General features: G+C 40.3%; 1 long non-coding RNA gene across 1 annotated transcript in view; it reads right to left on the bottom strand.

Annotated features, from left to right (window-relative positions):
• LOC134736873 (uncharacterized) overlaps positions 1-17,722 on the bottom strand; it is a 54,843-nt gene that overhangs the window by 18,956 nt on the left and 18,165 nt on the right. The gene's annotated exons all lie outside the window — the stretch shown is intronic.

The following is a 17,722-nucleotide window of genomic DNA, read 5'->3' as shown; positions in this document are numbered from 1 at the left end:
CATGAATTCATTTACTTATATTGACTCCCAAAATTCTAACTGCAAGCAAGCTTCAGAACCTGTGACAACCCCGCCCCACCCAAGCAGCTGCCTAAATTTGTCTACTGCTATCATTTTGTGTAAAGCAATTGCTCTAACTTGAATCAGTCTAGAATTCATCATTAAGATTGTGATATTTATAGAGCATCCAATGTGGAGATCATGATACTTTAAATATAAAAAGGAAAATATGATAGAACTGTTATTGACAAATGCTTATAATGATTGAAAGTATCTCAACATTGTATCAGTCACACATATTTCTGTTGCTTTCACCATTTTCTATTCCTGTTGTAAGTTTGGTGGTAGATTTGTTGTTTCATTTGGTTTATCTGTTTTGTTTGTGTTTTGTCTCCTGGCAATTGATTAGTGTTAATTATTAAATCTATTTTGACACAAGGTTTTATATATAATTAGATCAGTTTTCCACTTTATTACAATTAAGAAATGAGTAAAATATGGATATAAAAGGAGAATTGGATTGAAAAGACAAATACACATCTACAAGGTTATACCTTCGGTAGGACAGACAATTCTATATAGAATATTCTCTTTTGATAATGAAAAAAAGTTAAAGAGAGCACAAACTTTGACTATGTCAAAGTATTTTTATTTTTAATTTTTTGAGACAAGGTCTTGCTCTGCTACCCAGGCTGGAGTGCAGTGGCGCAATCACAACTCACTGTAGCCTGAACTTGGGGGCTCAAGCGATCCTCCCACCTCAGCCTCCTAAGTAGCTGGGACCACAGGTGCACCTCAATACACCTGGCTAATTTTTTTGTGTTTTTTGTAGAGACAGGGTTTCACCATGTTGCCTAGGCTGGTCTCCAACTCCTGAGCTCAAGCGATCCACCCACCTCGGCCTCCCAAAGTGCTGGGATTACAGGCATGAGCCACCACGCCGGCCGGCTGTGTCAAAGTTTTGCATCTTTTTTTTTTTTTTTTTTTTCCCAGAGGGAGTCTTGCTTTGTCGCCCAGGCTGGAGTGCAGTGGAGTGATCATGGCTCACTGCAACCTCCGCCTCCCGGGTTCAAGCGACTCTCCTGCCTCAGCCTTCCGAGTAGCTGCATTACAGGCACCTGCCACCACACCTTGCAAATTTTTGTATTTTTAGTGGAGACGGGGTTTTGCCATTTTGGCCATGCTGGTCTCATACTCCTGACCTCAGGTGATCCGCCCGCCTCAGCCTCCTAAAGGGCTGGGATTACAGGCGTGAGCCACTGTGCCCGGCCCCAGGTTTTGCATCTTTTAATGCCCTCTGAACGAATACATAGAGAAAACTCTCAGAACAATTAAAACCTGCAGAGCAACAGTATCCTCCATGTCTTAGGTTTCAAGTTTGCCTCTAAAATTCTAATCCATATTTTTCTACTTCTCAGATAATTTATGTGTGTATACTCTTCCTAGATGTACAAAAGACTTTTTAATGCTAAAAGATTTGTCAGTGCTTAACAAAAACTCAATTTCACATTACTCATATTGTTTTTGTTTTAATTGAATGTGAATTAAATTTTTATTAGTTATTTGATTTGGAATGTTATGTATGCCATTAACACTATTAGGGGAATCTCTAGCACTTCTGTATTTTTAAAGAATTTGATTCTTTTGTAGATTCTGCCTGTGTGGTCATTTTAAAACATGTGTGACATATATCAGTACCTTCATTCTTCTATATCGTGTGTCTCCTCCAACTTCCAACTTTTTTCATTTTTTGAAAAATGTTTCTCTAACACCTCAACAGTTTAAGGTAATTCAGTACACATCTATCAGTATTTTCGTGATCTGAAAAAGCAACCAATTTTTTAAATTCATATTTTGCCTAAAACATTATTACGTTTTTATTTTAAGAGGTTTCCTGTTATATACACTTTTTACACATGCAAATAAACTTTATACCAAGGGAATATTTATTGCTTGTTTCATTTAAGCATTCTTCCTCATATAATGGCATATAATGAAATATGATATTATATTAATTAAATTTGAACAACACATTGAGTGTTTTCAAAACAATATTTATAGCATGATGTCAATGTATATCTTTCACCCAATGGGGCTAGCATTCTATTTAGACAATTTAGTTACAGTTGTGAAAGTGGTATTTTCTTTAACAAAATTTAAATATTTAATATATTGTTTGAGGCAAATATATTACTCTTTAATACTAAAGTTATTTTTTTGAGCTATGTCTATACATAATTGAAAAAATCAATAGTAATGTTATACTAAATTATAAGAGTAATATAGCAAGACTTCCAGCTTAAAAGAAGTAATACGAAGTATCATACACACAAGTGAACATTGATTATTATTCAGTATTACTTAATGTTAAACATTTAGACCACCTTACATTTTTGTGGATCCAAATGAGCTAGACATAAATGTTAATATTTGTACTCCTTAAAATTACTTTTATCAAGAGAATGAGAAGACAAGCTACAGACTGGGAGAAGATATTTGCAAAAGACATGTATGATAAAATGTGTCCAAAAATAAACAAAGACCTCTTACAACTCGACAACAAGAAAACAAACAAGTCAATTTAAAATGGGCAAAAGACTAAGACACTTCACCAAAGAAGATATGCAGATGGCAAGAAAGCACATGAAATGATGTTTGACATCATAGGTTATTAGAGGATTACAAATGAAAGCAACAGTGAGATGTCACTACACACCCATTAGTATGCCCCAAATCTCAAACACTAACACCACAAAACATCCTGCTGGTGAGGATGTGGAACAACAGGAACTCTTGTTCATTGCTGGTGGGAATGCAAAATGGTATAGCCACTTTGGAGGACAGTGGCAGTTTCTTACAAAACTAAACATATTCTTACCATATCATCCAGCAATCATGCTCCTTACTATTTACCCAACAGAGTTGGAAACTCATGTCCACACAAAAACCTGCACAGAGGTGTTTGTAAGCAGTTTTGTTCGTAATTGCCAAAACTTGGAAGCAACCAAGATGTTCTTAAGTAGGTGAATGGATAAATAAACCGTGGCACATCCAGACCATGGAACAAAAAAGACTTTCTAATTCTTTTTTAGAGACAGGGTCTCACTCTGTTGCCCAGGCTGGAGTGCAGTGGCGCAATCATAGCTCACTGCAGCTCACTGCAGCCTCAAGCTCCTAGGCTTACGTTATCTGCCCACCTCAGCCTCTGGAGTCTCTAGGTTTACAGGCTCTAGGAGTATGACTTTTTTAGATTCCACATATAAGTAAGATCATACGGTATTCGTCTTTCTAGGCAATGCGAGTTAGCATGTGTCGAACACTATACTAGTTTTCTATTGCTTCATAACAAAATACCACAAATTAGCAGCTTCAAACAACACACAACCCACAGTTTCTATCAGTCAGAGTCCAGGCACAGCTTAGCAGAATCCTCTACTTAAGCTTTGACAGGGTCGGAATCAAGGTGTTGGCCAGGGTTGGAGTCAAGGTGTTTTCATCTGGACGCTTTACTATAGAAAACTCCACTGTGAAATCCCTCTCGAATTATTAGCAGAATTCATTCCGATGCATCTGTAAGACTGAAACCCTTTATGGGCAGGAGACAATAAGGCAACCATAGCTCCAGAAGCCGCCTGCCGTTCCTAGAAGCTACCTGTAGTTCCTCGCCACATCAGCTTCCTCCGCATGGCCCTCACTCTGTCAAGCCAGCAAAGAGACCTCTAGAGTGTGCCTGCTATAAAAGGAAGCCTTACATAATAAAACATCTTCACAAGAGGGACACCTCATCACCTCTATTGGTTAGAAACAAGTCATGGGTTTTATTAACTCATCAGGAGAAGATTCTACAAAGGAGTAAATACCAGAAGTGAGCAAGCCTTGAGAATCACTTTAGGTTCTGTCCACCAAAGGCCCTATCTTGCGCCAGTTTCTAGGCCTTCATGTGCCTTCCATATGATCTTTCCTTTCATATAAGCATATTTAAAAAGTCTTTCAGGCTGGGCGTGGTGGCTCATGCCTATAATCCCAGCACTTTGGGAGGCTAAGGTGGTTGGATCACCTGAGGTCAGGAGATGGAGACCAACCTGGCCAACATGGCGAAATCCCATCTCTACTAAAAATACAAAAATTAGCCGGCCATGGTGGCATAAGCCTGTGATCCCAGCTACTTGGCAGGCTGAGGCAGGAGAATCACTTGAACCTGGGAGGCAGAGGTTGCAGTGAGTGAGCCAAGATTGGGCCACCGCACTCCAGCCTGGGCGACAAAGCAAGACCTTGTCTCAAAAAATAAATACATAAATAAATAAAAAGTCTTTCAATTGTAAAGTCATATAAATATCATATAACACCTAATGCTAATATCTTATTGTTTCTTGAAAACTTTATAATGTCTCACTATTTACTAATTTTACCTGTTCATTTTTCTACAGTTCCTAGCATTAAATAATTATAAACTGATTAAAGTGCTTATATCAGAGACAATAAATTGAGAGTAGCTTGGGAAACTGGTCCTACTCCTTAGCTGACCAAGGCAGATTCACCCAGATGCAAAGGAGCTGAAGAAGATCCGATCAAACCCACAGTCCTAGCATATCCCTGAATGTCTTCTTTACCCCACATTAGATTTATAATACAGCTGTGTATCGTGTTCTAGGTTAATAATAATTTCCCTTGACATTTTGTAGATATTCTTCTAATGTCTTCTAGCATTTGATTGCAATCAAGAATTCTAACAATAATTCTGATTTTGTAACTTTGCACATGACCTTTTATTTCCCACTGGAACCTTTCAAATCTTTTCATCCCTGGTGATCTCAAATTCATGATTCTGTCCAGGCACAGTGCCTCATGCTTCTAATTCCAACACTTTAGGAGGCTTGAGCCCATGAGTTTGAGACCAGCCTAGGCAACATAGTGAGACCTTGTCTTTACAAAAAATTTTTTTAAAAATTAGCTCGTTGGTACACTCCATACTACTCTGGAGGCTGAGGTGGGAGGATCACTTGAGCCTGGGAGGTTGAGGCTGCAGTGAATTGTGATTGGGTCACTACACTCCAGCCTGAGCAAGAGAGCAAGACAGTGTCTCAAAAACAAAAAAAATAGCTGGGTGCGATGGCTCATGCCTGTAATCCCAGCACTTTGGGAGGCCGAGGCAGGCAGATCTCTTGAGCTCGAAGTTCAAGATCAGCCTGGGCAACATAGTGAAACAACATCTCCACCAAAAATACAAAAATAAAATTAGCCAGGCGTGATGGTGCCTGCCTGTGGTCCTAGCTCCTCGGGAGGCTGAGGCAGAAGGGTCAACTGAGCCTGGGAGGTGGAGGTTGCAGTGAGCCAAGATTGCACCATTACATTCAAGCCTGGGTGACAGAGTCAGACCCTGACTCAAAAAAAAAAAAAAAATTATGATTCTGAGGCTTAGGATAAGTTTTCATTTATTGCTCATGGCATCCAATGCCTCCTTTTAATCTAGAGATCTGTGCCCTCCAATTCTAGGAAATACTCTTGTGTAATTTTTTGCTAGTTTCCTTACCTTTGTTTTCTCTGCTTTTTCTGCGATTTATATTGGCTGAATATTGTACTTCCTTGATTGATCCACTATTTTCTATTTCCTTCTCTATTCTACTTTTGGCATAAGTGTAACTGAACCCAGGTTCGACTGCTTGCTGCTAGAAAGCCAGACACGAGACAAGGGTTGATCGGAGGAAACCAGGTTCATTCAGAAAACCAGCAAAACTGACAAGATGGTGAACTAGTGTGCTAAAGCACCATCTTAAATTTTCAGGTTGGGCCGGGCCTGGTGGCTCACGCCTGTAATCCCAGCACTTTGGGAGGCCGAGGCGGGCAGATCATGAGGTCAGGAGATCAAGACCACCCTGGCTAACATGGTGAAACCTCATCTCTACTAAAAAATGCAAAAAAAAATTAGCCAGGTGTGGTGGTGGGCGCCTGTAGTCCTAGCTACTTGGGAGGCTGAGGCAGGAGAATGGTGTGAACCCGGGAGGCAGAGCTTGCAGTGAGCCGAGATCACGCCACTGCACTCCAGCCTGGGCGACACAGCGAGACTCCATCTCAAAAAAAAAAAAATGTTCAGGTTGTCTGGAGAGTTTTTATGGGAGGGGAATAAAGCGAAGAGGAGGGGGTTGGGATCAAGAGGTGACCAAGGACTGCAGATATCTGGGCACCAGCAAGGGTCAGAGGAGGTTGGAAACTTCTTTGTCTTTGGTCAGTTCACAATGCTCCTGTACGTCTTTAACAAAACATAGTTAGTTGTTTAGGTACTTACCCTTTAATCCCAGACTTAGTTGTAAAAATTACATGATTACTGTTTTTGAATATTATTTCAGTGCTCTAAAATTAGCTGCAATGGGGAAAGGCCACTTAAACAAAAATTGAGTTAGTTATGTTAGTGCTTTGCTATTTCACTGTTACAATTCCCCGCTGTCAAAGGCTCATTCCACAATCTTGTGGAATTAGGGACAATGGGATGTTGTCTCTCATCTGGCTACTCCCTGTTGAACAGGGTTCATGTGGAGCAACTGTGAAACGAAACCATTTGACCTGGTAGCAAGCTGACATTCAGGTCCTTGTTCCTTTCAGGTTTTTAGGAGGACCTGATCTCCCAGTTGAGAAGGATGGAGGGCCATGTTTGTGGGATAAGTGATCCTGCTAGAAGCAAACTCATGAATAGAACTTAGTATAGTGCCTACAGTCTTAACATATTTGGCAATTGCTAAATTATTTATTTCAAGTTTGGTTCATTTTTTTTTAGTTTTTCCCATTGATCATGGTCTCCAAAATGACAATCTAAAGGTTGAAGGAAGGAGCAAGTCATAGTTTTCCCTGACATTTTCATAACCATCATAGTCTTCTGTGAATCAGGGCATAGACAGGTATTAGCTATAGAATATGTGGCCCCCATATCCTTAAGTTAATAAACCTGTTCCTCACTGTCAATTGTAGCCAGTGCCCCTGTGGGGATATGATGACAGGTTGGCTAAATATACATATTTATCAGGTTACACAGGAACTATAAATATTTATGAAGGTGGTCCTGACACATGCATATTGAACAAACATATATGTAACATATGACCCGTGTTTTCCTTGGAGTGGAGACTTAACTCTTGCCTGGCGTGGCCTTAGGTCCTATTTATACTTTGGTATCTTATTGCCACAAAGAGTTTATTATGTTTTAATGTTAACTCTGGTCAGTTGCTGTGTCTAAACCATAAAAGGAAAGGGGTATAATGAGGTGTGTCTGGCCTTCTATCCTCTCATGGCTGGGAACTATGTTTTTTTTTAAGTTTTTTTTTCTTGGGGGTTCACCTGGTCAAGGGGGATCCATTCGATTGGTGGGGTGCTTAGGACTTTATTTGTTAGTTTAAATTTCTGTTTTTTGATCAAGATATGCCAGAGGCAGCATCAATGGCTAAACTTTTATTTTGTCCCATATTGTTGCCAGGATGGTGTGGCTACCTGACCCAGGTCCATCATGTCCCTTGGTGGGATCCCTATGGCCAAGGGACTTAGAGTAAAAAAACTTATAGCCAATTAATCATTCTAAGCCAGGTGGCAATGGAAGTGGGTAGACACTTAACCCTTAAAACCCTTTTAAGTAACATAAGAGCCAAAAACCAAAAACCAAAAGGCAAGTTTACAAAATTGACTTATGTAAAAGTTTTACATGTTGAAAGAATTAGCAGTGTTTATTTGATTTTGAGGACATTTGTCAAAGATGTAAAAAGCCTCAAAATATTTGATAAAAACAGAATAGTTATTCATTTAATCAAGAGTGACAGTCAAAATACTTCAAGAGCAATACAGAAAGTGACATGAAGATACAAATTTTAACCATTTTATTTATTTTTTTTTTTTGAGATAGAGTCTCACTCTTGCCCAGGCTGGTATGCAGTCGCACAATCTCGGCTCACTGCAATTTCTGCCCCCCAGTCTCAAGCAATCCTCCCACCTCAGGCTCCACTGAGTAGCTGGGACCACAGGCATACACCACCACACCCAGCTATTTTTTAATATTTTTTTGTAGAGACAGGGTTTCACCATGTTGCCCAGGCTAGTCTCAAACTCCTGAGCTCAAGTGATCTGCCTGCCTTGGCCTCCCAAAGTGTTGGAATTACAGGCATGAACCACTGTGATTGGCCTTAACTCTTTTAAAGCTCAAGTTTCCTAAGGAAGCAAAAAAATTAATACAGACAATATAGGAATTATCTTTTTTATTTTATTTTTATTTTTTTGAGGCAGAGTCTTGCTCTGTCGCTCAGGCTGGAGTGCAGTGGCACTATCCTGGCTCACTGCAACCTCCACCTCCCAGGTTCAAAGGATTCTCCTGCCTCAGCCTCCCGAGTAGCTACAAGTATGCGCTACCACACCTGGCTAATTTTTATATCATTAGTAGAGACAGGGTTTCGCCATGTTGTCCAGGCTGGTCTCAAACTCCTGACCTCAAGTGATCTGCCCACACTGACCTCCCAAAGTGCTGGGATTACAGGCATGAGCCACCATGCCAGGCCAGGAATTATCTTAATAAAATGCAAAATCTTGTTTCTTAAGCCATTTGCCAAAAAGGCAAAGAAAAAACATCTGCAGTGTGATTGCTTCTCCTTATGAGAAGCCCATTTAGATAACCTAGAAATCAAACCTGAAGAATAGAGTACCTGAACTTAACCAGACACATGAAGAGTGTTTTCAAAGTTATGAGTATAGCATGGCAAGGGAATACATGACTCTTAGTAATTGCATGAGAAGTTTCCTAATTACATTAAAAAATTTAGACATATCAAGAAAAGTCAAAAGTACAGAATCAAGTTATATTGGAGGAAAGCATTGCTTTTTTAGACCTTCAAGATACCACTTTTCAGCATCATGCCACAACAACAGTTAGAACCAGAGGAAAAAAGTTACAGAAGCTGATGAAAAAGCAGAAGGAGAGATTTCTCATTTCAGGCCTTCTCAAGAGGAGAATAAGCTGAAAGCAGTGAGACACAACAAAAGCTGAACTTCTAAGATATGAATCTGAGAAGTTTTCAAAAGAAACAGGTTTCAGAATTAAAAATCAAAATGTCTTATAATTTCACTAAGATTGGCTGGGCGTGGTGGCTCATGCCTGTAATCCCAGCACTTTGGGAGGCCGAGGCGAGTGCATCACCTGAGGTCAGGAGTTCGAGACCAGCCTGGCCAAGATAGTGAAATCCCCGTCTCTACTAAAAATACAAAAAATTAGCTGGGCTTGCCAGGCGCGGTGGCTCACGCCTGTAATCCCAGCACTTTGGGAGGCCGAGACGGGCGGATCACGAGGTCAGGAGATCGAGACCATCCTGGCTAACACGTTGAAACCCCGTCTCTACTAAAAATACAAAAAATTAGCCGGGCACGGTGGCAGGCACCTGTAGTCCCACCTACTCAGGAGGCTGAGGCAGGAGAATGGCATGAAGCCGGGAGGCGGAGCATGCAGTGAGCCGAGGTCGCGCCACTGCACTCCAGCCTGGGCGACAGAGCGAGACTCCGTCTCAAAAAAAAAAAAAAATTAGCTGGGCTTGATGGCAGGTGCCTGTAATTCTAGCTACTCAAGAGGCTGAGGCAGGAGAATCGCTTGAACCTGGCAGGCAGAGATTGCAGTGAGCCGAGATGGCGCCATTGCACTCCAGCCTGGGTAACAAGAGCAAAACTCCATCTCAAAAAAAAAAAAAAAATTCACTAAGCTCAAATTAACACCTTAAGAAAATCTTATTTTAATATAGGGGACCAATATTAGAAGGACTATTATGAATAATTCTTTTTAAATTGTAGTCAACTTAATTACATACAAAATTCCTTTTGTAAATCCCCCTTCACAAACCCTATCACAACTTATACACAACACCCATGACTTGCTTGGACACTCTGATTTGTCCTACATTTTTTTCTTTTTTAAATAATCATATTACTTTAAGACAAATATTTACCATACAGGATCCTTTTTTATATACGATTTTTTTTTCTTTATAACCTTTTCTACCAAAAAAAAAATTTTTTTTGAGATGGAGTCTTGCTCTGTTGCCCAGCCTGGAGTGCAGTGGCGTGATGTCGGCTCACTGCAAGCTCTGCTCCTGGGTTCATGCCATTCTCCTGCCTCAGCCTCCCAAGTAGCTGGGACTATAGGCACCTGCCACCACGCCCGGCTAATTTTTTTGTATTTTTAGTAAAAAGGGGGTTTCACCATTTTAGCCAGGATGGTCTCGATCTCCTGACCTCGTAATCCACCCGCCTCAGCCTCCCAAAGTGCTGGGATTACAGGCGTGAGCCACCGCGACCGGCTTTTTTTTTTTTTTTTTTTTTTTAATAGAGTCTTGCTCTGTCACCCAGGCTGGAGTGCAGTGGTGCAGTCTTGGCTCGCTGAAACCTCCACCTCCCAGGTTCAAGTGATTCTCGTGCCTTATCCTCCTGAGTAGCTGGGAGTACAGCGCCACCACACCCGGCTAATTTTTGTATTTTTAGTAGAGACAGCGTTTCACCATTTTGGCCAGGCTTGTCTTCAACTTCTGGCCTCAAGTGATCTACCCACCTTGGTCTCCCAAAGTGCTGAGATTACAGGTGTGATCCACCATGTCCAGCCAAAAACAAAATTTTTTTAAATTCATAAGTTTTCTTATACTTTTCTCTCGTAATGGTTCCTTTCTACCTTCTTCATAAATAACTTTTAAATAAGCTCTAAATTACATATAATTTTTTCTCCATTAGAACATAACTTACAAAATTATATATTAACTAGAATTTTTATTTTTACTAACCTTAAATTTTAATGAAAATCTAGGAAGCAAGAAATCCTGAACTGTTTATCAGATGATAGCATTTTATAGATGAAACAATGCCACAATTTTCAGAAACATGTTGCCCTATACCACAAAACTTCCTTAGTTGGTAGTGGACCAGACATCCAATGAGCATTTGTTATTTAATTTAAAATAATTTTGAGATTTTAAATTACATAGAAAGTTCACCTACAAGCACTTGTTACATTTACATGTACTCAATTTTTTCATTTTTAACAGTTTATCTAGATTATCTCTAAAAACTGAGCTATCACAAAAAGCTAGTCCTTATTTAAAGTTATTTTCCTATTAACCATTTTTAAAGTCTGTGAACATCACGTATTCACCTAAGTAAAAACCTTAAAGTGAAACACATGAGCAAGTTGCTAATAACTCAGAAGATTCAGCTGTTTTCATTGAACCAACAATCCTAAATTAGTCTTATATATCAAAACACACACACATACACACACACACACACACACACAAAGATTATTCTCGTTTTGACTTGGTTTATACTCTTATAATCTTTGTGTCAAACCCTGACATTTTAACATATCTAGCAGAGACAAATAGAAAACTGTTTGGTCAATAAACTCAGACAAAAATGTATGTTGACAATTCCGAAGACATTTTTATCTTACCAATAATTTTAAAACCAGCTTATTTATTAAAGATTTACTTAAGTCGGCCAGGCGCGGTGGCTCACTCCTGTAATCCCAGCACTTTGGGAGGCCGAGACGGGCGGATCACGAGGTCAGGAGATCGAGACCATCTTGGCTAACACGGTGAAACCCCGTTTCTACTAAAAATAAAAAAAATTAGCCGGGCGTGGTGACAGGCGCCTGTAGTCCCAGCTACTCCGGAGGCTGAGGGAGGAGAATGGCGTGAACCCAGGAGGCGGAGCTTGCAGTGAGCTGAGATCGCGCCACTGCACTCCAACCTGGGGGACACAGCGAGACTCCGTCTCAAGAAAAAAAAAAAAAATTTACTTAAGTCATATGAACTTGAAAAATACTTGGACTTATTTACTTAATTTATCAGTGCTCTTTTATTTATAATCCATTTTGGTACCATGTAGACACAACATATATCATAATACATGTACAAGATACAAACACACCTAAACATATACATACACACACGTATAAAGATCCTATAGCTTTTACCTTGGAAATCTAGCCATAAGATAGAAAGAAAAACTAACCAGTTTACAAAAGATGGCTAGATCCAAATTATTTCTGACAAAATTGGAACCTGTTCACATGGTTAAACTTTGTTTGCCTCAACTGGTAATTCAATGAAGGCTGTAGGCCAAAATTTTGGGTAAAGCCATTTTTGTGGCAGTTTATTTTTTTTTTTGTATTTTGTATTTATTATTTATTTTATCTTTTTTGTATTTTTTATGTATTCTTTCTGGCAGTTTATTTTTAAAACCTCTCTTACCTTTTTTTCCTTCAGCTTCAAATGAGTTTCAAATGTTTACATTTTAGCTAGAGCTGGCTGAACTGTATAAGAAAAACAAAATTTCCAGGTATCCTTGAATTAGTGAGTTTTATCTCAACAGCAGTAGCTTAATAACAGCAGATTCAAAGTAGCTAGGAAAACAGCCAGGCACAGTGGCTTATGCCTGTAATCCTAGGACTTTGGGAGGCTAAGGCAGGTAGATTGCTTGAGCTCAGGAATTTGAGGCCAGCCTGGGCAACAGGGCGAAACCACTACAAAAAAAAAAAAAGCAAAAATTAGCCACGTGTGGTGGCACATGCCTGTAGTCCCAGCTACTCGGGAGGCTGAGGTAGGAAGATCACTTGAGCCCAGGAAGTCAAGGGTGTAGTGAGCTGAGACTGTGACACTGCACTCCAGCCTGGGCACCAGAGGAAGACCCCATCTCAGAACAAACACACAAACACACAAACAAACAAAAACCCAAAGGAGACACAAAAGAGAGAAATAGAGAAATTTAAAAGACTCTACTTAACTCTGTAGTTGCAGGTTAACCATTTGAACTCCGAATTTTCTTGCCGTAATTTGTCTATCAGTTTAAAATGTGCACAAAAATGAGCTATAATGTATAACCAGCTGGAGTCCGAGAAAATCTAGCAGGCCTTTGAACTTTCCTGTTTTTAAATAATTTTTAAAAAGAAGATAAGAGAGAAGATCCAAATAAACACAATTAGAAATGATGAAGGGGGCTGGGTGTGATGGCTCAGGCCTGTAATCCTAACACTTTGGGAGGCCGAGGCGGGTGGATCACAAGATTAGGAGTTCAAGACCAGCCTGGCCAAGATGGTGAAACCCCATCTCTACTAAAACTACAAAAAAAATTAGCCAGGTGTGGTGGTGGGCACCTGTAATCCCAGCTACTTGGGAGGCTGAGGCAGAGAATTGCTTGAACCTGGGAGGCAGAGGTTGCAGTGAGCCAAAATCGCGCCATTGCACTCCAGCCTGGGCAACAGAGCGAGACTCCATCTCAAAAAAACAAAAAAGCCTGGGCACGGTGGCTCACGCCTGTAATCCCAGCACTTTGGGAGGCTGAGGTGGATGGATCACCTGAGGTCAGGAGTTCGAGACCAGCCTGGCCAAAATGGTGAAACCCCATCTCTACTAAAAATTTAAAAACCAGCTGGGTGTGGTGGTGGGCACCTGTAATCCCAGCTAATCAGGAGGCTGAGGCAGGAGAATTGCTTGAACCCAGGAGACGGACGTTGCAGTGAGCTGACACAGTGCTACTGCACTCCAGCCTGGGCAACAGAGTGAGACTCCGTCTCAAATTAAAAAAAAAAAAAGAAATGATGAAGAGGATGGTACCATTGACCCCACAGAAATAGAAATAATCATCAGAAACTACTATGAACACTTACATGCACACAAACTAGAAAACCTAGAAGAGATGGATAAACTCCTGAACATATACACCCTCCCAAGACTGAACCAGGAAGAAATTGATCCCCTGAACAGATCAATAGCAAGCTCCTACATTGAATCAGGAATAAATAGCCTACCAACGAAAAAAAGCCCAGGACAAGATGAATTTGCAGCCAAATTCTACCAGATGTATAAAGAAAAGCTGGTACCACTCCTACTAAAACTATTCCAAAAAATTGAAAAGGAGGGACTCCTCCCCAGTTCATTCTATGTGGCCAGCATGATCCTGATACCAAAACCTGGCAGAGAAACACATAAATAAGAAAATTTCAGGCCAATATCCTTGATGAACATTGATTCAAAAATCCTCAACAAAATACTTGCAAGCCAAATCCAGCAGCACATCAAAAAGCTAATCCATTATGATCTAGTAGGCTTCATCCTCAGGAGGAAAATTTGGTTCAACATACACAAATCAATAAATGTGATTTAGCACATAAACAGAACTAAACTAAAAAAACACATGATTATCTCAATAGATGTAGAAAAGGCTTTTGATAACATTCAACATCCATTCATGTTAAAAACTCTCAATGAACTACGTATTGAAGGAAATACCTCAAAATAATAAAAGCCATCTGTGACAAACCCACAGCTGACATTATACCTAATGGGCAAAAGCTGGAAGTATTCCCCTTGAAAACCGGCACAAGACAAGGATTCCTCTCTCTTACCACTTCTATTCAACATAGTATTGAAAGTCCCAGCCAGAGCAATCAGGCAAGAGAAAGAAATAAAGGGCATCCAAGTAGGAAAAGAGGAAGTTAAACTATCTCTGTTTGTAGATAACATGATTCTATATGCAGAAAGCCCCATAGTCTTGGCCCAAAAGCTCCTTCAGCTGATAAACAAACAACTTCAGCAAAGTTTCAGGATACAAAATCAATGTATAAAAATACTGGCATTCCTATACACCACCAACAGCCAAGCTGAGAGCCAAATTGAGGAAGGCAATCCCATTCACAATTGCCACAAAATGAATAAAATACATAGGAATACAGCTATCCAAGGAGGTGAATGATCTGTACAATGAGAATTACAAAACATGGCTCAAAGAAATCGAAGAAGACACAAACAAATGGAAAACATCCCATGCTCATGGATAGGAAGATTCAATATCATTAAAATGGACATACTCCCCAAAGCAATTTACAGATTCAATGCTGTTCCTATCAAACTGCCAACGACATTATTCACAGAATTAGAAAAAATGATTTTAAAATTCATACAGAACAAAAAAAGAGCCCAAATAGCGAAAGCAATCCTAAGCAAAAAGAACAAAGCTGGAGGCATCACGTTACCCAACTTCAACCTATACTACAGGGCTACAGTAACCAAAACAGCGTGGTACTGGTACAAAAGCAGGCACATAGACCCAGGGAACAGAATAGAGAGTTCAGAAGCAAGGCTGCACGCTTATGACCATAAGGTCTTTGACAAAGCTGACGAAAACAAGAAATGGGGAAACGATTCTCTATTTAATAAATGGTGCTAGGATAACTGGTTAGCCATATGCTGAAGTTTGAAGCTGGACTCCTTCCTTACACAATATACAAAAATCAACTTGAGATGGATTAAAGACTTAAATGTAAAACCCAAAACTATAAAAACCCTGGAAGGCAACCTAGGTGATACCATCCTGGACATAGGAATGGGAAAAGAGTTCATGACAAAGACACCAAAAGCAATCACAACAAAACCAAAAATTGACAAATGGGATCTAATTAAATTTAAGGGCTTCTGCACAGCAAAAGAAACTATCAACAGAGTAAACAGACGACCTACAGAATGGGAGAAAATATTTGCAAACTATGCATCTGACAAATGTCTAATATCCAGCATCTATAAGGAACTCAAATTTACAATAGAAAAACAATCAGGCCGGGCGCAGTGGCTCATGCTTATAATCTCAGCACTTCAGGAGGCCAAGGTGGGCAGATCACAAGGTCAGGAGTTCGAGACCAGTCTGGCCAATATGGTGGAACCCTGTCTCTACTAAAAATACAAAAAGTAGCTGGGCACGGTGGCGTGTGCCTGTAGTCCCTGCTACTCGAGAGGCTGAGGCGGAAGAATAGCTTGAAACCGGAAGGCGGAGGTTGCAGTGAGCTGAGATTGCACCACTGCACTCCAGCCTCGGTGATAGAGCAAGACTTTGTCTCAAAAAAAAAAAAAAAAAAGAAAAAAGAAAAACAATCCCATTAAAAGTGGGCAAAGTACATGAACAGACACTTTTCAAAAGAAGACATACATGTGGCCAACAAGCGCACGGTGGCTCATACCTGTAATCCCAGTACTTTGGGAAGCCGAGGCGGGCAGATCACGAGGTCAGGAGATCGAGACCATCCTGGCTAACATGGTGAAACCCCATCTCTACTAAAAATACAAAAAATTAGCCAGGCGTGGTGGCAGGGGCCTGTAGTCCCAGCTCCTCGGGAGGCTGAGGCAGGAGAATGGCGTGAACCTGGGAGGCAGAGCTTGCAGTGAGCCAAGATTGCACCACTGCACTCCGGCCTGGGCAACAGAGCGAGACTCCATCTCAAAAAAAAAAAACAATATCATTGAACATTAGAGAAATGCAAATCAAAACCACAATGAGATACCATCTTGCACAGTCAGAATGGCTATTATTAAAAAGTCAAAAAATAACAGATGCTGGTGAGGTTGCAAAGAAAAGGGAACACTTATACACTGTTGGTGAAAATGTAAATTAGATCAACCATTGTGGAAAACAGTATGGCGATTCCTCAAAGAACTAAAAACAGAACTACTATTTGACCCAGCAATCTCATTACTGGGTATATACACCCAGAGGAATATAAATCATTCTAACACAAAGACACATGCACGTGAATGTTCACTGCAGCACTCTTCACAAAAGTAAAGACATGGAATCAACCTAAATGCCCATCAACGATAGACCGGATGAAGAAAATGTGGTACATATACACCATGGAATACTATGCAGTCATGAAAAAGAACAAGATCATGTCTTTTGCAGGAACATGGATGGAGCTGGAGGTTATTATCCTTAGCACACTAATTCAGGAAGAGAAAACCAAATCCCACATGTTCTCACTTATAAGTGGAAGCTAAATAACTCATGAACACAAAGAAGGGAACAACAGACACTAGGGTCTACTTGAGGGTAGAGGGTGGGAGGAGGGAGAGAAGCAGAAAAAATAACTATTGTATACTAGGCTGAATACCTGGGTGATGAAATAATCTGTACACCAAGCCCCCATGACACAAGTATACCTATATAACAAGCCTTCACATGTACCTCTGAACCTAAAAGTGAAAAAAAGAGTAAAAAATAAAATAAAGTGAAAATAAAATAAAATAATGTGAGTAGAAATAAAGAACTACTTGTGATAAAATAATCCATCAATTTATGGCTCAAAATTAAAGTTTGTTTTAATATAATTTTAATGTAAATTATGTCTCAAGATAAATTAACTGAAATTCTCTTTTTTTTTTTTTTTTTTCAGACGGAGTTTCACTCTCGTTGCCCAGGCTGGAGTGCAATGGTACATTCTCGGCTCACTGCAACCTCCGCCTTCCAGGTTCAAGCAATTCTCCTGCCTCAGCCTCTGGAGTAGCTGGGATTACAGGCGCAAGCCACCACACCCAGCTAATTTTTGTATTTTTAGTAGAGACAGTGTTTCACCATGTTGGCCAGGCTGGTCTCAAACTCCTGACCTCAGGTGATCCGCCTGCCTTGGCCTCTCAAAGTGCTGGGATTACAGGTGTGAGCCACTGCGCCTGGCCTGAAATTCTTTTAAAAAAATAATAATTAAGTCCAGGCACAGTGGCTTATGCCTGTAATCCCAGCACTTTGGGAGGCTAAGGCAGGCAGATCATGAGGTCAGGAGTTCGAGACCAGCCTGACCAACATGGTGAAACCCTATCTCTACTAAAAATACAAAAATTAGCCAGGCATGGTGGTGCGCACCTGTAATCCCAGCTACTCGGGAGGCTGAGGCAGGAGAATT

Source organism: Symphalangus syndactylus, chromosome 6, assembly GCF_028878055.3.
Source record: "Symphalangus syndactylus isolate Jambi chromosome 6, NHGRI_mSymSyn1-v2.1_pri, whole genome shotgun sequence".
NCBI classification, from domain to species: domain Eukaryota; kingdom Metazoa; phylum Chordata; class Mammalia; order Primates; family Hylobatidae; genus Symphalangus; species Symphalangus syndactylus.
The sequence above is the reverse complement of the archived record's forward strand: the minus strand, read 5'-3'. Positions and strand labels throughout refer to the sequence as shown.